Here is a 20,127-nt window from a genome sequence, read left to right on the forward strand (position 1 = left end):
CAGACTCATACTTTCGCATTCTTCACATACTGGTTGTACGGATCCTCGGTTTTTTCTGGTTTGGCTCACGTAGTAATGTGGTACCACACTGAAACATTCAATTAAACCTGGTCTTGAGAAATATTTTAGAGAATAACGCATGTTAGGACTGGGCTAGGTCTAGGATTTGCCCTCATCGGGCTCACACTTTCGCATATATATCATACTTCATGGCTAGATCCTGGGCTATTTCTGGATTGGATCACGTAGTAAAGTGGTACCACACTGAAGCATTCAATGAAACCTGGTCTGGATAAATATTTTAGAGGATAACGCATGTTAGGTCAAGGTTAGGTCTAAGATTTGCCCTCATCAGGCTCACAATTACGCGTTTTTCACATACTTGTTGAACAGATCCAGGGTTTTTTCTGGTTTGGATCACGTAGTAATGTGGTACCACACTGAAACATTAAATTAAACCTGGTCTTGATAAATATTTTAGAGGATAACGCATGCTAGGTCTGGGTTAGGTCTGTGATTTGCCCTCATCAGGGTCATACTTTCGCAGTTTTAACATACATGTTGGCCTGATCGAGGGTTTTTTCTGCTTTGGATCACGTAGTAAAGTGGTGCCACACTGAAACAGTCCATTAAACCTGGTTTGGATCAATATTTTAGAGGATAACGCATGTTAGGTCTGGGTTAGGTCTAGGATTTGCCCTCATCAGGCTCATACGTTCGCATATTGCTCATACTTCATGGCTAGATCATGGGCTGTTTCTGGATTGTATCACGTAGTAATGTGGTACCACGCTGAAACAGTCAATTAAACCTGATTTCGATCAATATTTTAGAGGACAACGCATGTTAGGTCTAGGTTAGGCCTGGGATTTGCCCTCATCAGGGTCATACTGTCGCAGTTTTAACATACTTGCTGAACTGTTCCTGGGTTTTTATTGGTTTGGATCACGTAGTAGTGTGGTACCACACTGAAACATTCAATTAAACCTGGTCTTGATAAATATTTTAGAGGATAACGCATGTTAGGTTTCGGTTTGGTCTAGGATTTGCCCTCATCAGGCTCATACTTTCGCATATTTCTCATACTTCATGGCTAAATCCTGGACTGTTTCTGGATTGTATCACGTAGTAATGTGATACCACGCTGAAACAGTCGATTAAACCTGGTCTTGATAAATATTTTAGAGGATAACGCATGTTAGGTCTGGGTTATGTCTAGGATTAGCCCTCATCAGACTCATACTTTCGCATTCTTCACATACTTGTTGAACGGATCCTGGGTTTTTTCTGGTTTGGATCACGTAGTAATGTGGGGCCACACTGACACAGTCAATTAAACCTGGTTTCGATCAATATTTTAGAGAACAATTCATGTTAGGTCTAGGTTAGGTCTGGGATTTGCCCTTATCAGGCTCATTCTTTCGCATATTTCTCATACTTGATGGCTAGATCCTGGGCTTTTCCTGGATTGCATAACGTAGTAATGAAGTACAACACTGAAATAGTCAATTAAACCTGGTTTCCATCAATATTTTAGAGGACAACGCATGTTAGGTCTAGGCTAGGCCTGGGATTTGCTCTCATCAGGCTCATTATTTCGCATATTTCTCATACATGTAGAACAGATCCTGGGTTTTTTCTGTTTTGGATCACGTAGTAATGTGGGACCACACTGCAACAATCAATTAAACCTGGTCTTGATAAATATTTTAGAGGATAACGCATGTGAGGTCTGGGTTAGGTCTAGGATTTGCCCTCATCAGGCTCATACTTTCGCATATTGCTCATACTTCATGGCTAGATCATGGGCTGTTTCTGGATTGGATCACGTAGTAAAGTGGTACCACACTGAAACATTCAATGAAACCTGGTCTGGATAAATATTTTAGAGGATAACGCATGTTAGGTCAAGGTTAGGTCTAAGATTTGCCCTCATCAGGCTCACAGTTTCGCGTTTTTCACATACTTGTTGAACAGATCCAGGGTTTTTTCTGGTTTGGATCACGTAGTAATGTGGTACCACACTGAAACATTAAATTAAACCTGGTCTTGATATAATATTTTAGAGGATAACGCATGTTAGATCTGGGTTAGGTCTGTGATTTGCCCTCATCAGGGTCATACTTTCGCAGTTTTAACATGCATGTTGACCTGATCGAGGGTTTTTTTTGCTTTGGATCACGTAGTAAAGTGGTACCACACTAAAACAGTCAATTAAACCTGCTTTCGATCAATATTTTAGAGGATAACGCATGTTAGGTCTGGGATAGGTCTGGGATTAGCCCTCACAGGGTCATACTGTCGCACACTTGACATACTCGTTGATCAGATCCTGGGTTTTTTTCTGGTTTGGATCACGTAGTAATGTGGTACCACACTGAAACAGTCGATTAAACCTGGTATCGATCAATATTATTGAGGATAACGCGTGTTAGCTCTAGGTTAGGCCTGGGATTTTCACTCATCAGACTCATACTTTCGCATATTTCTCATACTTCATGGCTAGATCCTGGGCTATTTCTGGATTGGATCACGTAGTAATGTGGTACCACACTGAAACATTCAATTAAACCTGGTCTTGATAAATATTTTAGAGGATAACGCATGTTAGGTCTGGGTTAGGTCTAGGATTTGCCCTCATCAGGCTCATACTTTCGCATATTTCTCATACTTGATGGCTAGATCCTGGGCTTTTTCTGGATTGCATCACGTAGTAATGAAGTACAATACTGAAACAGTCAATTAAACCTGGTTTCGATCAATATTTTAGAGAATAATTCATGTTAGGTCTAGGTTAGGTCTGGGATTTGCTCTCATCAGGCACATTCTATCGCATATTTCTCATACATGTAGAACAGATCCTGGGTTTTTTCTGTTTTGGATCACGTAGTAATGTGGGACCACACTGAAACAATCTATTAAACCTGGTCTTGATAAATATTTTAGAGGATAACGCATGTTAGGTCTGGGTTAGGTCTAGGATTTGCCCTCATCAGGCTCATACTTTCGCATATTTCTCATACTTGATGGCTAGATCCTGGGCTTTTTCTGGATTGCATCACGTAGTAATGAAGTACAATACTGAAACAGTCAATTAAACCTGGTTTCGATCAATATTTTAGAGAATAATTCATGTTAGGTCTAGGTTAGGTCAGGGATTTTCACTCATCAGACTCATACTTTCGCATTCTTCACATACTTGTTGAACGGATCCTGGGTTTTTTCAGGTTTGGATCACGTAGTAATGTGGTACCACACTGAAACAGTCGACTAAACCTGGTTTCGATCAATATTTTAGAGGATAACGCAAGTTCGGTCTGGGATAGGTCTAGGATTTGCCCTCATCAGACACATACTTTCGCATTCTTCACATACTTGTTGAACGGATCCTGGGTTTTTTTCTGGTTTGGACCACGTTGTAATGTGGGACCATACTGAAACAGTCAATTAAACCTGGTTTCGATCAATATATTAGAGAATAATTCATGTTAGGCCTAGGTTAGGTCTGGGATTTGCTCTTATCAGGCTCATTCTTTCGCATATTTCTCATACTTGATGGCTAGATCCTGGGCTTTTTCTGGATTGCATAACGTAGTAATGAAGTACAACACTGAAACAGTCAATTAAACCTGGTTTCCATCAATATTTTAGAAGACAACGCATGTTAGGTCTAGGTTAGGCCTGGGATTTTCACTCATCAGACTCATACTTTCGCATTCTTCACATACTTGTTGAACGGATCCTGGGTTTTTTCTGGTTTGGTTCACGTAGTAATGTGGTACCACACTGAAATATTCAATTAAACCTGGTCTTGATAAATATTTTAGAGGATAACGCATGTTAGGTTTGGGTTAGGTCTAGGATTTACCCTCATCAGGCTCATACTTTCGCATATTTCTCATACTTCATGGCTAGATCCTGGGCTGTTTCTGGATTGTGTCACGTAGTAATGTGGTACCACGCTGAAACAGTCAATTAAACCTGGTTTCGATCAATATTTTAGAGGATAACGCAAGTTAGGTCTGGGATAGGTCTGAGATTCGCCCTAATCAGGCTCATACTTTCGCGTTTTTTACATACTTGTTGAACTGATCCTGGGTTTTTTCTGGTTTGGATCACGTAGTAATGTGGTACCACACTGAAACAGTCGATTAAACCTGGTTTCGATCAATATTTTTTAGGATAACGCAAGTTAGGTCTGGGATAGGTCTGGGATTTGACCTCGTCAGACTCATACTTTCGCACCCTTCACATACTCGTTGAACAGATCCTGGGTTATTTTCTGGTTTGGATCACATAGTAATGTGGTACCACAATGAAACAGTCAGTTAAACCTGGTTTCGATCAATAATTTAGAGGATAACGCATGTTAGGTCTGGGATAGGTCTGGGATTTGCCCTCATCAGGCTCATTCTTTCGCATATTACTCCTACATGTTGAACAGATCCTGGGTTTTTTCTGGTTTGGATCACGTAGTAATGTGGGACCACACTGAGACAGTCAATTGAACCTGGTTTCGATCAATATCTTAGAGAATAATTCATGTTAGGTCTTGGTTAGGTCTGGGATTTACTCTCATCAGGCTCATTCTTTCGCATATTACTCATACATGTTGAACAGATCCTGGGTTTTTTCTGGTTTGGATCACGTAGTAATGTGGTACCACACTGAAACAATCACTTAAACCTGGTCTTGATAAATATTTTAGAGGATAACGCATGTTAGGTCTGGGTTAGGTCTAGGATTTGCCCTCATCAGGTTCATACTTTCGCGTTTTTCACATACTTGTTGAACAGATCCTGGGTTTTTTCTGGTTTGGATCACGTAGTATTGTGGTACCACACTGAAACAGTCCATTAAACCTGATTTGGATCAATATTTTAGAGGATAACGCATGTTAGGTCTAGGTTAGGTCTGATATTTTCACTCATCAGACTCATACTTTCGCATTCTTCACATACTTGTTGAACGGATCCTGGGTTTTTTCTGGTTTGGATCACTTAGTAATGTGGTACCACACTGAAACAGTCGATTAAACCAGGTTTCGATCAATATTTTAGAGGATAACGCAAGTTAGGTCTGGGATAGGTCTAGGCTTTGCCCTCATCAGGCTCATTCTTTCGCATATTTCTCATACTTGATGGCTAGATCCTGGGCTTTTTCTGGATTGCATCACGTAGTGATGTAGTACCACAATGAAACAGTCAATCAAACCTGGTTTCCATCAATATTTTAGAGGATAACGCATGTTAGGTCTAGGTTAGGTCTGGGATTTTCACTAATCAGACTCATACTTTCGCATTCTTCACATACTTGTTGAACGGATCCTGGGTTTTTTCTGGTTTGGATCACTTAGTAATGTGGTACCACACTGAAACAGTCGATTAAACCAGGTTTCGATCAATATTTTAGAGGATAACGCAAGTTAGGTCTGGGATAGGTCTGGGATTTGCCCTCATCAGGCTCATACTTTCGCGTTTTTCACATACTTGTTGAACAGATCCTGGGATTTTTCTGGTTTGAGTCACGTAGTAGTGTGGTACCACACTGAAACAGTCGATTAAACCTGGTTTCGAACAATATTTTAGAGGACAACGCAAGTTAGGTCTGGGATAGGTCTGGGATTTGCCCTCATCAGACTCATACTTTCGCATTCTTCACATACTTGTTGAACGGATCCTGGGTTTTTTCTGGTTTGGATCACGTAGTAATGTGGGACCACACTGAAACAATCAATTACACCTGGTTTCGATCAATATTTTAGAAAATAATTCATGTTAGGTCTAGTTTAGGTCTGGGATTTGCCCTCATCAGTCTCATTCTTTCGCATATTTCTCATACTTGATGGCTAGATCCTGGGCTTTTTCTGGATTGCATCACGTAGTGATGTAGTACCACAATGAAACAGTCAATTAAACCTGGTTTCGATCAATATTTTAGAGGATAACGCAAGTTAGGTCTGGGATAATAATATGGAGTATAAAATTAAAACGGGGATGGGACGGGGTAAGTCAGAGGGGGAGGAGGAAAGCGGTGTTGGGACTGGAGTGACGGCGCTCGCGCCGCCTCCAGCGCCTGGCCCGGCTTCGTGGAGGGTGGAGGCGGACGACGAGACTGCGTTAGTCTCGTCCTTCTCCTCCACCAGGAGCCTTATAGGCTCCAAGAGAAAGATGACGGGGCAGGCCGTCATTGAAGTGGGCAGGGCGATTAGCCCGGTTGTCCGGATGAGCTGCCTCAGGGACGAGGTGACCGAGGAGATATCGGAGAGGATATCCTCGTCCCTGAGACGAGTGGAGAAAGTGGCCGCTGCCTGCTCTTTTAAGGGGCAGAACAGCGGCGGGGCAGAGACTCTGAGGGAGGCTGCCCAAATGATGAGGGACGCGGCGCGGCAGCTAAGCGGGCGGAACGCCCGTCTGCAGCTCCTGTTGGAGGAGGAGCGACGTGGGAGGATGAGGGCAGAGGCGCGCTGGAACAGCGCGACCCTCCCTCCTGTCCTCCCTCCTCCTACGCCGCGCCCTCCTGCGGCCGTTAGAAAGCGGAGTGCGGCAGAGGTGGTGCGGGCCTCCACGGGCCCTTCCACACGCACTCCGCCCGCGCAGAGGTCCCCGTCCTCCTCAGAGGACGATCTCCTGAGGAAGATAGGGGACATGATTGAGAAGAAGCTGGCCGCCTTCCGGGAGGAGCTCCTCCCCGGAAGAGCGGTCGGTGGGAGGGTGGTGCCACCCCGACCAGTGCCAGCACGGCCGGGGAAGGCGAAGGTGGGGGGAGCGATGGCTCCGCCCACCGTGGCGGCTCCGGGGCCTCGGATCGTGACCCCCAAGGGGGGAAGCGTACCCGTGGTCCCGGTTCCCGCATCCTCCGCGGCACCGCCCCAAGGGGGGGTGTCGTGGAGCGAGGTGGTGGGGCGAAGGGCGAGGAGGGCGTCGAGGAAGGCCTCGCAGGCGCTGCCTCCGCCCCCGCCACCCGCGGCCAAAGGAAAGGCCGCGAAGGCGCGACTAGACCGCCCCCCTAAAACGGCAACGGTAGCGCTGACCGCTGCGCAGGGGGGCGACCTGACCCTCGCGGAGGCGATGCGGCTCGCCAGGGACTATGTGTCCCTGAAGAGCTTGGCATCGCTTCCGTCAGGGCGAAGCGGGCCGTGACTGGGGGTCTCCTGCTGGAGATCCCCGGTCCAGACGGCGGCGTGAAGGCCGACCGACTCGCCCAGAGGCTCCGGGAGCAGCTGGGCGAGCGGGGTGTCCGGGTCACCCGGCCCACGAAGCGCACGGAGATGCGCGTGTGTGGGCTGGACGACTCGGCCACCGCGGAGGACGTGGCGCGTGCCCTAGCAAGGGCGGGGGATTGCCCTGAGGGGGATTTGCGGGTCGGGGAGATCCGCAGATCTCCTTCCGGCCTGGGGTCCGTGTGGGCCCGCTGCCCCCTCCCCGTTGCCCATAAATTGGCGGAATCCGGGAGGGATTTGGTGGGGTGGGTTTCGGCGCGAATGGAGATACTCGCGCCGCGCCCGCTCCAGTGTCACCGCTGCCTCGAATTGGGGCGTGTGAGGCAGTGGTGCACCTCGTCGGTGGACCGCAGCGGTCAATGTTACCGTTGCGGGGCAGAGGACCACCGCGCGAGCCAGTGCTCGGCGGCCCTCCACTGCCCGCTATGTGCGGACAGGGGGATGCCAGCCGACCACAGAGTGGGGAGCAGGAAGTGCTCTCCCCCCTCCCGGAAGGAGAGGAAGAGGCGGGCCGTCCTGACTCCGGCGCCGCGGGCGGTGGCATCGTCCACCATGGAGGTGGACGGTGCCACGGGTACGGACAGCCGGGAGGAGGCTGGGGCGGTCGGTAATTAATGGCGCCCCGCCTCCTCCTCCAGGCCAACCTCAACCACTGCCGCGCGGCACAGGATATGATGTCCCAAGTCCTCGCGGAGTGGGGGTTGGCCTGGCTGTCGCCGCCGAGCCGTACCGCGTCCCTGATCACCCTCATTGGGTGGGCGACGCGGACGGCTTGGTGGCGACGGTATGGGGAGGTGGCGACGGGTCCCCGCCGTTCTCCATGCTGGAACGCGGTCGAGGATTCGTCGCCGTGGACTGGGGGGGAGTCGCCGTGGTGGGGTGCTACATATCGCCTCGCAGCGGTCACGTCGCGTTCGAGCAGTACCTAGCCGAGGTCGCGGCATGCGTGCAGCGCTGCGCGGCCCGGCCGGTGCTGGTCCTGGGAGACTTCAACGCCAAGTCGGTGGCGTGGGGGTCCCCCAGGACTTCCGTTCGCGGCGGGATCCTGGGCGACTGGGCGGCCGGACTCGACCTTCGGTTACTAAACCGGGGGTCGGAGCACACGTGTGTGCGGCGATATGGGGGGTCTATCGTGGATGTTGGATTCGCGACCCCCAACGCCGTGCACATGGTGTCGGGATGGCACGTGGTCGCGGGGGCAGAGACACTCTCGGATCACCGGTATATCCGGATGGAGGTCTCTGCCGCCGCGGGGGATGCATCCCGACACCACCGTCCGGGTGGTTACCCACCGCGCCGCTGGGCGCTTCGGCGCCTGAACAAGGATGCCCTGATGGCAGCTGCCCTCGCTGCAACTTGGCCGCAGAGGGCGGCCGAGTTGCCGAGTATAGAGGAGGAGGTCGCCCGGCTCGGGGGGATGGTCGCGAACATATGTGACGCGGCGATGCCCCGGATCGGGCGCGCTTCACCTCGCCGGGCGGTGTACTGGTGGTCGGCCGCGATCGCAGAAATGCGAGACGCGAGTGTCCGCGCCCGACGCCAGTACACCCGCGCGCGCCGTCGTCTACGGAGAGACGATAGCGTGGCGCGAGCGAGGACAGATGACCTGTATGAGGCATACCGCATGTCGCGGATGGCTCTGCAGCTCGCCATCAAACGGGCCAAGACCCGGGCATGGAAGGAGCTCCTCGAGACCCTTGATGACGACCCTTTGGGGCGCCCTTATGAGGTGGTGCTGAACAAGCTCCGCCCGTGGGCGCCCCCCGTCACCGAGGGTCTTGACCCCCGGCTGCTGGAGGGCGTGGTCAATACTCTCTTCCCAATTGGGGAGATGGGACCACGTCCTCCGGCAGAGGCGACGGCCCCGTTGGAGTGGGTGGCCGAGCCGGGGGTCACGCAGGGGGAGCTGGCCGCAGCAATCATACGGCTCGGGGCGCGTAACACGGCCCCGGGTCCGGATGGTGTGCCTGGCCGGGTTTGGGTCTTAACCCACGGCGTCCTTGGGGCCGACCTCAGGCGGTTGTTTAACCGATGCCTGAGGGACGGGCGATTCCGCCCCAGTTGGAAGGTGGCGAGGATGGTCCTCCTCCGGAAGGAGGGTCGGCCCGCGGAGTCTCCATCCGCATACCGGCCCATCTGTCCCCTCGACGAGGTGGGCAAGCTCTTCGAGCGAGTGATTGCTGCCCGCCTCGTCGAGCACCTGTCACGGGGTGCTCCGGGCCTGGCCGACTGCCAGTACGGTTTCCGGGGGGTCCGGTCGACGGTCGACGCGATCAGTCGGGTCAGGGTCCTCTTGGAGTCGGCCGTCTCCCGGGGAGGGGTGGCATTGGCGGTATCGCTGGATATTGCCAACGCGTTTAACACCCTTCCCTGGGGGGAGATACGGAGGGGGCTCGAATATCATCGGGTACCCCCGTGTCTCAGGGCAGTCGTCGGGGATTATCTCCGCGGCAGGTGGATCGAGTATCCGGGCCGGAATGGTGATATGCGAAGGGAGGTCTACTGCGGGGTTCCGCAGGGGTCGGTCCTTGGGCCACTCCTGTGGAACATCGCGTACGACGCGGTGTTGCGGGCCGACCTCCCCGACGGCGTCAGTGCCGTGTGTTACGCAGATGACACACTGGTGCTGGCCGTCGGGGCTCAGTGGGGGAGGGCCAAGCGCCTCGCCGAGGAGGGGGCTCAACGCGTCGTCGACCGGATCAGGGGGATGGGGATGACGGTGGCGGTCCATAAGACCGAGGTGATAGCGTTCCACTCACCTCGGCAGGATCCGCCACCCCCTCTGATCCGGGTGGGTGGGGCTGATATCGAGGTGAAGCCCCGGATGAGGTATCTGGGGTTGATCCTCGATAGCCACTGGCGCTTCGAGGAGCATTTCCGCTGCCTGGTTCCCCGGTTGGACAGGATGGTCTCGGCTTTAGGCCGGATCCTCCCCAACCTGGGGGGCCCGGCGGGACGAGTTCGCCGCCTCTATGTGGCAATGGTTCAGTCGGTGGCCCTATACGGGGCCGCCGTCTGGGCGGACGACCTGGCGGCCTCCCGGCGCAGCATGACGATGCTGCGTCGGGTGCAGAGGCGGATGGCGCTGAGGGTCGTCCGCGGCTACCGGACCGTGTCGCATGAGGCGGCGACGGTCCTTGCAGGGATGCCGCCCATGGATCTCCTCGCGCGGTCGCACGCGATGATGTATCGCCATCGTGTCGACCGTCGCGCGGGAGTGGGGGCGGTCCCGGGAGAGCAGGAACCTGCTTGGGGCGATTTGAAGCGCCAGGCCCGGCAGTTCGTGGTGCTCGCGTGGCAGGAGCGGTTGGCCGTGCCAACTGCGGGGCACCGGACAGTCGGGGCTGTTCGGCCACTGCTGTGTGAGTGGCTGGACAGAGGCCATGGAAGCCTTACTTACCGGATGGCACAGGTATTTTCCGGGCATGGAAGCTTCGGAAGGTACCTGAGCCGGATAGGGAAGGAGCCGACGGCGCGTTGCTGCCATTGTGACGCCGAGCAGGACACGGCTGATCATACCCTCCAGGTATGCCCAGCGTGGGAGGGGGAGCGCCGTGTCCTGGTCGGCGTCATAGGGCGGGATGTCTCGCTGTCGGGTGTGGTGCGCGCCATGCTCGGCAGCGAGAGGAGGTGGAGGGCCGTGGCCTCCTTCTGCGAGACCGTAATGCTGCAGAAGGAGGCCGCGGGAAGGGAGCGCAAGCTTCAGCGGCGCGCTGAGGCTCGCGCTCGTATGGTGGCGCGAGGGCGTCGCCCGGGCGCCAGGCGTCGCGGGCGACGGCCTTTGCGCGGCGGATGACCCTGGCTGGGAGGGGGGCCCTGAGGGGAGCCTCCTCCCGCCAGGCGGCGATGGGTCGGACCGGGTGGGTTCGGCCCACGGGGAGGCACCCTCGGTGGCCTGGAGCGGCCATGAGCTCCCGGCCGCCGAGGGGTAGAAACGGGGTCGCAGGCGGTTGCGAGTTGGGGCTCGCAGCCCGCCACTAAATGCGGCCCCGGGACGGATCGCGGTGGGATGGAGTGGCCCCGTCCTGCCGCTATGAAACAGAGTGTCTACCGGGTGGACCGTTTGTCCCCCCCCCCCGGGGATGGGCGCAAAGCGCGGGCACGGGAAGGATACCGGAAGAATGCTTCGAGCGATTCCCGGTATCCTCCCAAATCGTGCGGAAGGGTCACCGTGGGGTTTTTAGTGGGTAGGTCCCGTGCCCGTCATTCTACGGGCGCTGGGAATCCCACACAACCCTCCCGCCTCTCCCCAAAGAGGCGGGAGTGAGTCTTTCGAAGATTTTCCCCACGACAAAAAAAAAAAAAGAAAAAAAAAAAGTTAGGTCTGGGATAGGTCTGGGATTGGCCCTCATCAGGCTCATACATTCGCGTTTTTCACATACTTGTTGAACTGATCCTGGGTTTCTTCTGGTTTGGATCACGTAGTAATGAGGTACCACACTGAAACAGTCGATTAAACCTGGTTTCGAACAATATTTTAGAGGACAACGCAAATTAGGTCTGGGATAGGTATGGGATTTGCCCTCATCAGACTCATACTTTCGCATTCTTCACATACTTGTTGAACGGATCCTGGGTTTTTTCTGGTTTGGATCACGTAGTAATGTGGGACCACACTGAAACAATCAATTACCCCTGGTTTGGATCAGTATTTTTGAGGATAACGCATGTTAGGTCTAGGTTAGGTCTGGTATTTTCACTCATCAGACTCATACTTTCGCATTCTTCACATACTTGTTGAACGGATCCTGGGTTTTTTCTGGTTTGGATCACGTAGTAATGTGGGACCACACTGACACAATCAATTACACCTGGTTTCGATCAATATTTTAGAGAATAATTCATGTTAGGTCTAGTTTAGGTCTGGGATTTGCTCTCATCAGGCTCATTCTTTCGCATATTTCTCAAACTTGGTGGCTAGATCCTGGGCTTTTTCTGGATTGCATCACGTAGTAATGAAGTACAACACTGAAACAGTCAATTAAACCTGGTTTCCATCAATATCTTAGAGGACAACGCAAGTTAGGTCTGGGATAGGTCTGGGATTTGCCCTCATCAGGCTCATACTTTCGCGTTTTTCACATACTTGTTGAACAGATCCTGGGTTTTTTCTGGTTTGGATCACGTAGTAGTGTGGTTCCACACTGAAACAGTCCATTAAACCTGGTTTGGACCAATATTTTAGAGGATAACGCATGTTAGGTCTAGGTTAGGTCTGGGATTTTCACTCATCAGACCCATACTTTCGCATTCTTCACATACTCGTTGAACAGATCCTGGGTTATTTTCTGGTTTGGATCACATAGTAATGTGGTACCACACTGAAACAGTCGATTAAACCAGGTTTCGATCAATATTTTTGAGGATAACGCATGTTAGGTCCAGGTTAGGCCTGGGATTTTCCCTCATCAAACTCATACTTTCGCATTCTTCACATACTTGTTGAACGGATCCTGGGTTTTTTCTGGTTTGGATCACGTAGTAGTGTGGTACCACACAGAAACAGTCCATTAAACCTGGTTGCGATCAATATTTTAGAGGATAACGCATGTTAGGTCTGGGTTAGGTCTAGGATTTGCCCTCATCAGGCTCATTCTTTCGCATATTTCTTATACTTGATGGCTAGATCCTAGGCTTTTTCTGGATTGCATCACGTAGTAATGTGGTACCACACTGAAACATTCAATTAAACCTGGTCTTTTTTTTTTTTTTTTTTTTTTTTTTGTCGTGGGGAAAATCTTCGAAAGACTCCCTCCCACCTCCTTGGGGAGAGGTGGGAGGGGTGTGTGGGATTCCCCGCGCCCGTACAACGACAGGCGCGGGACCTACCCACTAAAAACCCCACGGTGACCCTTCGGCACGCTTTGGGAGGATACCGGGAATCGCTCGAAGCATTCTTCCGGTATCCTCCCCGTGCCCGCGCTTTCGCGCCCATCCCCCGGGGGGACAATCGGTCCCCCCAGTAGACACACTGCCTCATAGCGGCGGGACGGGGCCACTCCATCTCGCCGCTATCCGTCCCGGGGCCGCGTTTAGTGGCGGCTGCGAGCCCCAACTCGCAACCGCCCGTGACCCCGTTTCCACCCCTCGGCGGCCGGGCGTTCATGGCCGCACCAGACCGCCGAGGGTGCCTCCCCTTGCGTCGGACCGGTAGGGGGAGGCACTCCTACCCCCAACCGGCCCGACCCGGCGCCGCCTGGCGGGAGGAGGGTCCCCTCAGGACCCCCCTCCCAGCCTAGGTCATCCGCCACGCCGAGGCGGCCGCCCGCGACGCCTCGCGACCGGGCGACGACCTCGGGCCACCGCACGTGCGCGAGCTTCAGCGCGCCGCTGAAGCTCGCGCTCCCTCCCCGCGGCCTCCTTCTGCAACATTACGTTCTCGCAGAAGGAGGCCACGGCCCTCCACTTCTCCTCGCTGCCGAGCATGGCGCGCACCACGCCCGGCAGCGAGACATCCCGCCCGACGACGCCGACCAGGACACGGCGCTCCCCCTCCCACGCGGGGCATACCTCCAGGGTATGATCCGCCGTGTCCTGCTCAGCGTCGCAGTGGCAGCAACGCGCCGTCGGCTCCTTCCCTATCCGGCACAGGTATCTTCCGAAGCTGCCATGCCCGGAAAATACCTGTGCCAGCCGGTAGGTGAGGCTGCCATGGCGTCTGTCCAGCCACTCCTTCAGGAGTGGCCGAACAGCCCCGACAGTCCGGTGCCCCGCGGTTGGCAGAGCCAGCCGCTCCTGCCACGCGAGCAACACGGACTGCCGGGCCTGGCGCTTCAAATCGGCCCAAGCAGGTGCCTGCCCGCCCGGGACCGCCCCCAGCCCCGCGCGACGGTCGACGCGGTGCCGGTACATCACCGCGTGCGACCGCGCGAGCAGGTCCATGGGCGGCATCCCCGGTAGAACCGTCGCCGCCTCATGTGACATGGTCCGATACCCGCGGACGACCCTGAGCGCCATGCGCCTCTGCACCCGACGCAGCATAGTCATGCTGCGTCGGGAGGCAGCCAGGTCGTCCGCCCAGACGGGGGCCCCGTATAGGGCCACCGACTGGACCATTGCCACATAGAGGCGACGAACTCGGCCCGCCGGGCCCCCAGGTTGGGCAGGATCCGGCCCAGAGCCGCAACCATCCTTTCCAACCGGGGGACCAGGCAGCGGAAATGCTTCTCGAAACGCCAGTGGTCATCGAGGATCAGCCCCAGATACCTGATCTGGGGCTTCACCTCGATGTCAGCCCCACCCACCCGAATCAGAGGGGGTGGCGGATCCTGCCGAGGTGAATGAAACGCAATCACCTCGGTCTTATGGACCGCCACCGTCATCCCCATCCCCCTGATCCGGTCGACGACGCGTTGCGACCCCTCCTCCGCGCGACGCATGGCGCTCCCCCAGTGCGCCCCGACGGCCAGCACCAGTGTGTCATCCGCATAACACACCGTGCTGACGCCGTCGGGGAGGCCGGCCCGCAACACCGAGTCGTACGCGATGTTCCACAGGAGTGGCCCGAGGACCGACCCCTGCGGAACACCGCAGTACACCTCCCTCCGCATATCACCATCCCGGCCCGGATACTCGATCCACCTGCCGCGGAGATAATCCCCGACGACCGCCCTGAGACAAGGGGGGACTCTATGATATTCGAGTCCCCACCTTATCTCTTCCCAGGGGAGGGTGTTAAAGGCATTGGCAATATCCAAGGATATTGCCAATGCCACCCCTCCCCGGGAGACGGCCGCCTCCGAGAGGGCCCTCACACGACCTATCGCGTCGATAGTCGATCGGCCCCCCCGGAAACCGAACTGGCAGTCGGCCAGACCGGGATCACCCCGCGACAGGTGCTCGACGAGGCGGGCAGCAATCACACGCTCGAAGAGCTTGCCCACCTCGTCGAGGAGACAAATGGGCCGGTATGCGGAGGGAGACTCCGCGGGCCGACCCTCCTTCCGGAGGAGGACCATCCTCGCCACCTTCCAACTGGGGGGGAATCGCCCGTCCCTCAGGCAGCGGTCGAACAACCGCCTGAGGTCGGCCCCAAGGACGCCCTGGGTCAAGACCCAAACCCGGCCGGGGACACCATCCGGACCCGGGGCCGTGTTACGAACCCCGAGCCGTCTGATGGCCGCTGCCAGCTCCTCCTGCGTGACCCCCAGCTCGGCCGTCCACTCCACTGGGACAGCCGCCGCCGCCGGAGGACGCGGTTCCCTCTCCCCAATTGGGAAGAGTGTATTGACCACGTCCTCCAGCAGCCGGGGGTCAAGACCCTCGGTGTGGGGGGGCGCCCACGGGCGGAGCTTATTCAGCACCACCTTATATGGGCGCCCCCATGGATCGTCATCAAGGGTCTGGAGGAGCTCCTTCCATGCCTGGGTCTTGGCCCGTTTGATGGCGACCTGCAGAGCAACCCGCGCCTCGCGGTATGCTCCATACAGGTCATCAGCTGCCCTCGCTCGCGCCACGCCGTCGCCTGTACGTTGACGACGGCGCGCGCGGGTGTACTGGCGTCGGGCGCGGACAGTCGCGACTCGCAACTCCGCGATCGCGTCCGACCACCAGTACACCGCCCGACGAGGAGAAGCCCGCCCGACCCGAGGCATCGCCGCGTCGCAAATACCCGCGACCAATGCTCCGAGCCGGGCGACCTCCTCCTCTATGCTCGGCAACTCGGCCGCTCCCTGCGGCCAAGTTGCAGTGAGGGCAGCTGCCATCAGGGCGTCCTTGTCCAGGCGCCGAAGCGCCCAGCGGCGTGGTGGGGTGCCACGCAGGCGGCCGTGTCGGGATGCACTCGCGGCGGCAGAGACCTCCATCCGGATGTACCGGTGATCGGAGAGTGTCTCTGCCCCCGCGACCACATGCCAACCTGACACCATGCGCACGGCGTTGGGGGTCGCGAATCCAACATCCACGATGGACCCCCCATATCGCCGTACGCATGTGTGCTCCGACCCCCGGTTCAATACCCGGAGGTCGAGCCCCGCCGCCCAATCGCCCAGGATCCCGCCGCGAACGGAGGTCCTGGGGGATCCCCAAGCCACCGACTTGGCATTAAAATCTCCCAGGACCAGCACCGGCCGGGCCGCGTAGCGCTGCACGCAACCCGCGACCTCGGCCAAGTACAGCTCGAACGCAGCGTGACCGCTACGGGGCGAAATGTAGCACCCCACCACAGCGACTCCCCCCCAGTCCACGGCGACGAATCCCCGACCGCGCTCCAACAATGAGAACAGTGGGGACCCGTCGCCCCCTCCCCATACCGTCGCCACCAAGCCGTCCGCGTCGCCCACCCAATGAGGGTGATCAGGGACGCGGTACGGCTCGGCGGCGACCGCCAGGCCAACCCCCACTCCGCGAGGACTTGGGACATCAAGTCCTGTGCCGCGCGGCAGTGGTTGAGGTTGGCCTGGAGGAGGAGGCGGGGCAGCATTAATTAATGGCCGCGCCAGCCTCCTCCCGGCCGTCCGTCCCCGTAGCACCGTCCACCTCCATGGAGGACGATGCCACCGCCCTCGGCACCGGAGCCGGTGCAGCCCGCCTCTTCCTCTCCTTCCGGGAGGGGGGGGAGCACTTCTTGCTCCCCACCCTGTGATCGGCTGGCCTCCCCATGTCCGCACACAGCGGTTAGTGGGTGGCCGCCGAGCACTGGCTCGCACGGTGCTCTTTGGCACCGCAGCGGTAACACTGACCGCTGCGGTCCACCGGCGAGGTGCACCACTGCCTCACGTGCCCCAATTCGAGGCAGCGGTGACACTGGAGCGGGCGCGGCGCGAGGATTTCCACTCGCGCCGAAACCCACCCCACCAACACCCTCCCGGATTCCGCCACCTTACGGGCGGCGGAGAGGGGGCACCGGGCCCACACCGACCCGAGGCCGGAGGGCGACCTGCGGATCTCTCCGATCCGCAGGTCCTCCACAGGACAGTCCCCCGCCCTCGCAAGGGCACGGGACACATCCTGTGCGCTGACCGAGTCGTCCAGCCCACAAACGCGCATCTCCGTGCGCTTCGTGGGCCGGGCGACCCGGACACCTCGCTCGCCCAGCTGCTCCCGGAGCCTCTGGGCGAGACGATCCGCCTTCGCGCCGCTTTCTGCACCGGGGATCTCCAGCAAGAGACCCCCGGTCACGGCCCTCTTCGCCCTCACGGAGGCGATGCCCAGCTCTTCCAGGGAGATATTCTCCCTGGCGAGCCGCATCGCCTCCGCGAGGGTCAGGTCGCCCCCCTGCGCAACGGTCAGCGTCACCGCTGCCGTTTTTGGGGGACGACCTGGTCGTGCCTTCCCGACCTTCGCGGCCTTTACCTTGGCCGCCGGCTGCGGCGGCGGAGGCTGCGGTTGCGAGGCCTTCCTCGCCGCCCGCTTCGCCTTCCGCCCCACCACCTCACTCCACGCCACCCCCCCTTGGAAGGGTGCTGTGGAGGACGCGACCACCGCGACCACGGGTACACCACCCCCCTTGGGGGTCGCGACCCGGGGCCCTGGTGCCGCAACGCTGGGCGGAGCCTTCACTCCGCCCTTCTTTGCCTTCCCCGACTGTACCGGAACAGGTCGGGGAGGCACCGCCTTCGTGCTGACCGCTCTTCCGGCGAGGAGCTCCTCCCGGAAGGCGGCCAGCTTGCCATCAATCATGTCCCCAATCCTCCTCAGAAGATCGTCTTCTGAGGAGGACGGGGACTTCTTCACGGGCGGAGTGCGGGTGGAGGGGCCCGCGGTGCCCCGCACCACTGCCGCCGCACTCCGCTTATTTACCTCCGCCGAGGGACGCGGCGGTGGAGGAGGAGGGAGGATGGGAGGGAGGGCCGCGCTGTTCCACAGCGCCTCTGCCCTCCTCCTCCCCTGTCGCTCCTCCTCCAACAGGAGCTGCAGACGGGCGTTCCGCCCTCTGAGCTCCCGCGCCGCCTCCCTCATTTCCTCCGCCGCGGCCTTCAGGGCCTCCGCGCCACCGCTTTTCTGCCCCTTAAAGGCGCAGGCAGCGGCGACTTTCTCCACCCGCCTCAGGGACGAGGAGATCCTCTCCGATATCTCCTCGGTCACCTCGTCCCTGAGGCAACTCAGCCTCACCGACGGGCTCATCGCCCCGCCCACCTCGACGACGGCCTGCCCCGTCCTCTTCCTCTTAGAGCCTATGTGGCTCGTGCTGGAGGAGAAGGACGAGACCGACGCCGTCTCGTCGTCCTCCTCCACCCTCCACGAAGCCGGACCTGGCGCTGAGTGGGGCGCGAGCGCCGCCACCCTAACCCCAACCCCGTCTCCGTCCTCCCCAACCGACAAAACCCGCCCCATCCCCATTTTATTTTCTGTGTCCATAATAGTCCCACGAGATGGTCGGAAATAAAGGTCCACCCGGGCAGAGCCGCCTTACCCGGGTAAGCCTAATACTCCGGGGGTTCGGCAGGTTCCCCGGAGGTGGTCGCTTGGGATTGGGCCTTCTCCCCCAACCATGCATCCCATCGCCGCGCACCATAGCTTAGGATTGGAGGGCGATTTTATAGAGTCGCCATACTCGTGGCCCAGGCGGTTAAGCCAAGACCCCCGTTCCTCCTGCCGTCACGTACCATTCACAAAACCAATAGGGAATTGTGAATGGGTCGTTGTGACGACCAACAGGAGGCTTACGGTGTGTGTATGACTCGGGTACCCCGGGTTCGTTAAGCCCGTACTGCAGCTGAAAGGCTGGCAGCCCCTGAGGGAAATTAAACCTGGTCTTGATAAATATTTTAGAGGATAACGCATGTTAGGTCTGGGATAGGTGTGGGATTTGCCATCATCAGGCTCATACTTTCGCAGTTTTAACACGCATGCTGACCTGATCGAGGGTTTTTTCTGCTTTGGATCACGTAGTTAAGTGGTACCACACTAAAACTGTCAATTAAACCTGGTTTCGATCAATATTTTAGAGGATATCGCAAGTTAGGTCTGGGATAGGTCTGTGATTTGCCCTCATCAGACTCATACTTTCGCACACCTCACATACTCGTTGATCAGATCCTGGGTTTTTTTCTGGTTTGGTTCACGTAGTATTGTGGTACCACACTGAAACATTCATTTAAACCTGTTCTTGATAAATATTTTAGAGGATAACGCATGTTAGGTCTGGGTTAGGTCTAGGATTTGCCCTCGTCAGGCTCATACTTTCGCATATTTCTCATACTTCATGGCTAGATCCTGGGCTATTTCTGGATTGGATCACGTAGTAATGTGGTACCACACTGAAACTGTCAATTAAGCCTGGTTTCGATCAATATTTTAGAGGATAACGCAAGTTAGGTCTGGGATAGGTCTGGGATATGCCCTCATCAGGCTCATACTTTCGCGTTTTTCACATACTTGTTGAACAGATCCTGGGTTTTTTCTGGTTTGGATTACGTAGTAGTGTGTTTCCACACTGAAACAGTCCACTAAACCTGGTTTGGATCAATATCTTAGAGGATAACGCATGTTAGGTCTAGGTTAGGTCTGGGATTTTCACTCATCAGACCCATACTTTCGCATTCTTCACATACTTGTTGAACGGATCCTGGGTTTTTTCTGGTTTGGATCGCGTAGTAATGTGGGACCACACTGAAACAATCAACTAAACCTGGTCTTGATAAATATTTTAGAGGATAACGCATGTTAGGTCTGGGATAGGTCTGGGATTTGCCCTCATCAGACTCATACTTTCGCACACTTCACATACTCGTTGAACAGATCCTGGGTTATTTTCTGGTTTGGATCACATAGTAATGTGGTACCACACTGAAACAGTCGATTAAACCAGGTTTCGATCAATATTTTTGAGGATAACGCATGTTAGGTCTAGGTTAGGCCTGGGATTTTCACTCATCAAACTCATACTTTCGCATTGTTCACATACTTGTTGAACGGATCCTGGGTTTTTTCTGGTTTGCATCACGTAGTAATGTGGGACCACA

This window comes from Colletes latitarsis, unplaced genomic scaffold (assembly GCF_051014445.1).
Source record: "Colletes latitarsis isolate SP2378_abdomen unplaced genomic scaffold, iyColLati1 scaffold0013, whole genome shotgun sequence".
In the NCBI taxonomy this organism is placed as follows: domain Eukaryota; kingdom Metazoa; phylum Arthropoda; class Insecta; order Hymenoptera; family Colletidae; genus Colletes; species Colletes latitarsis.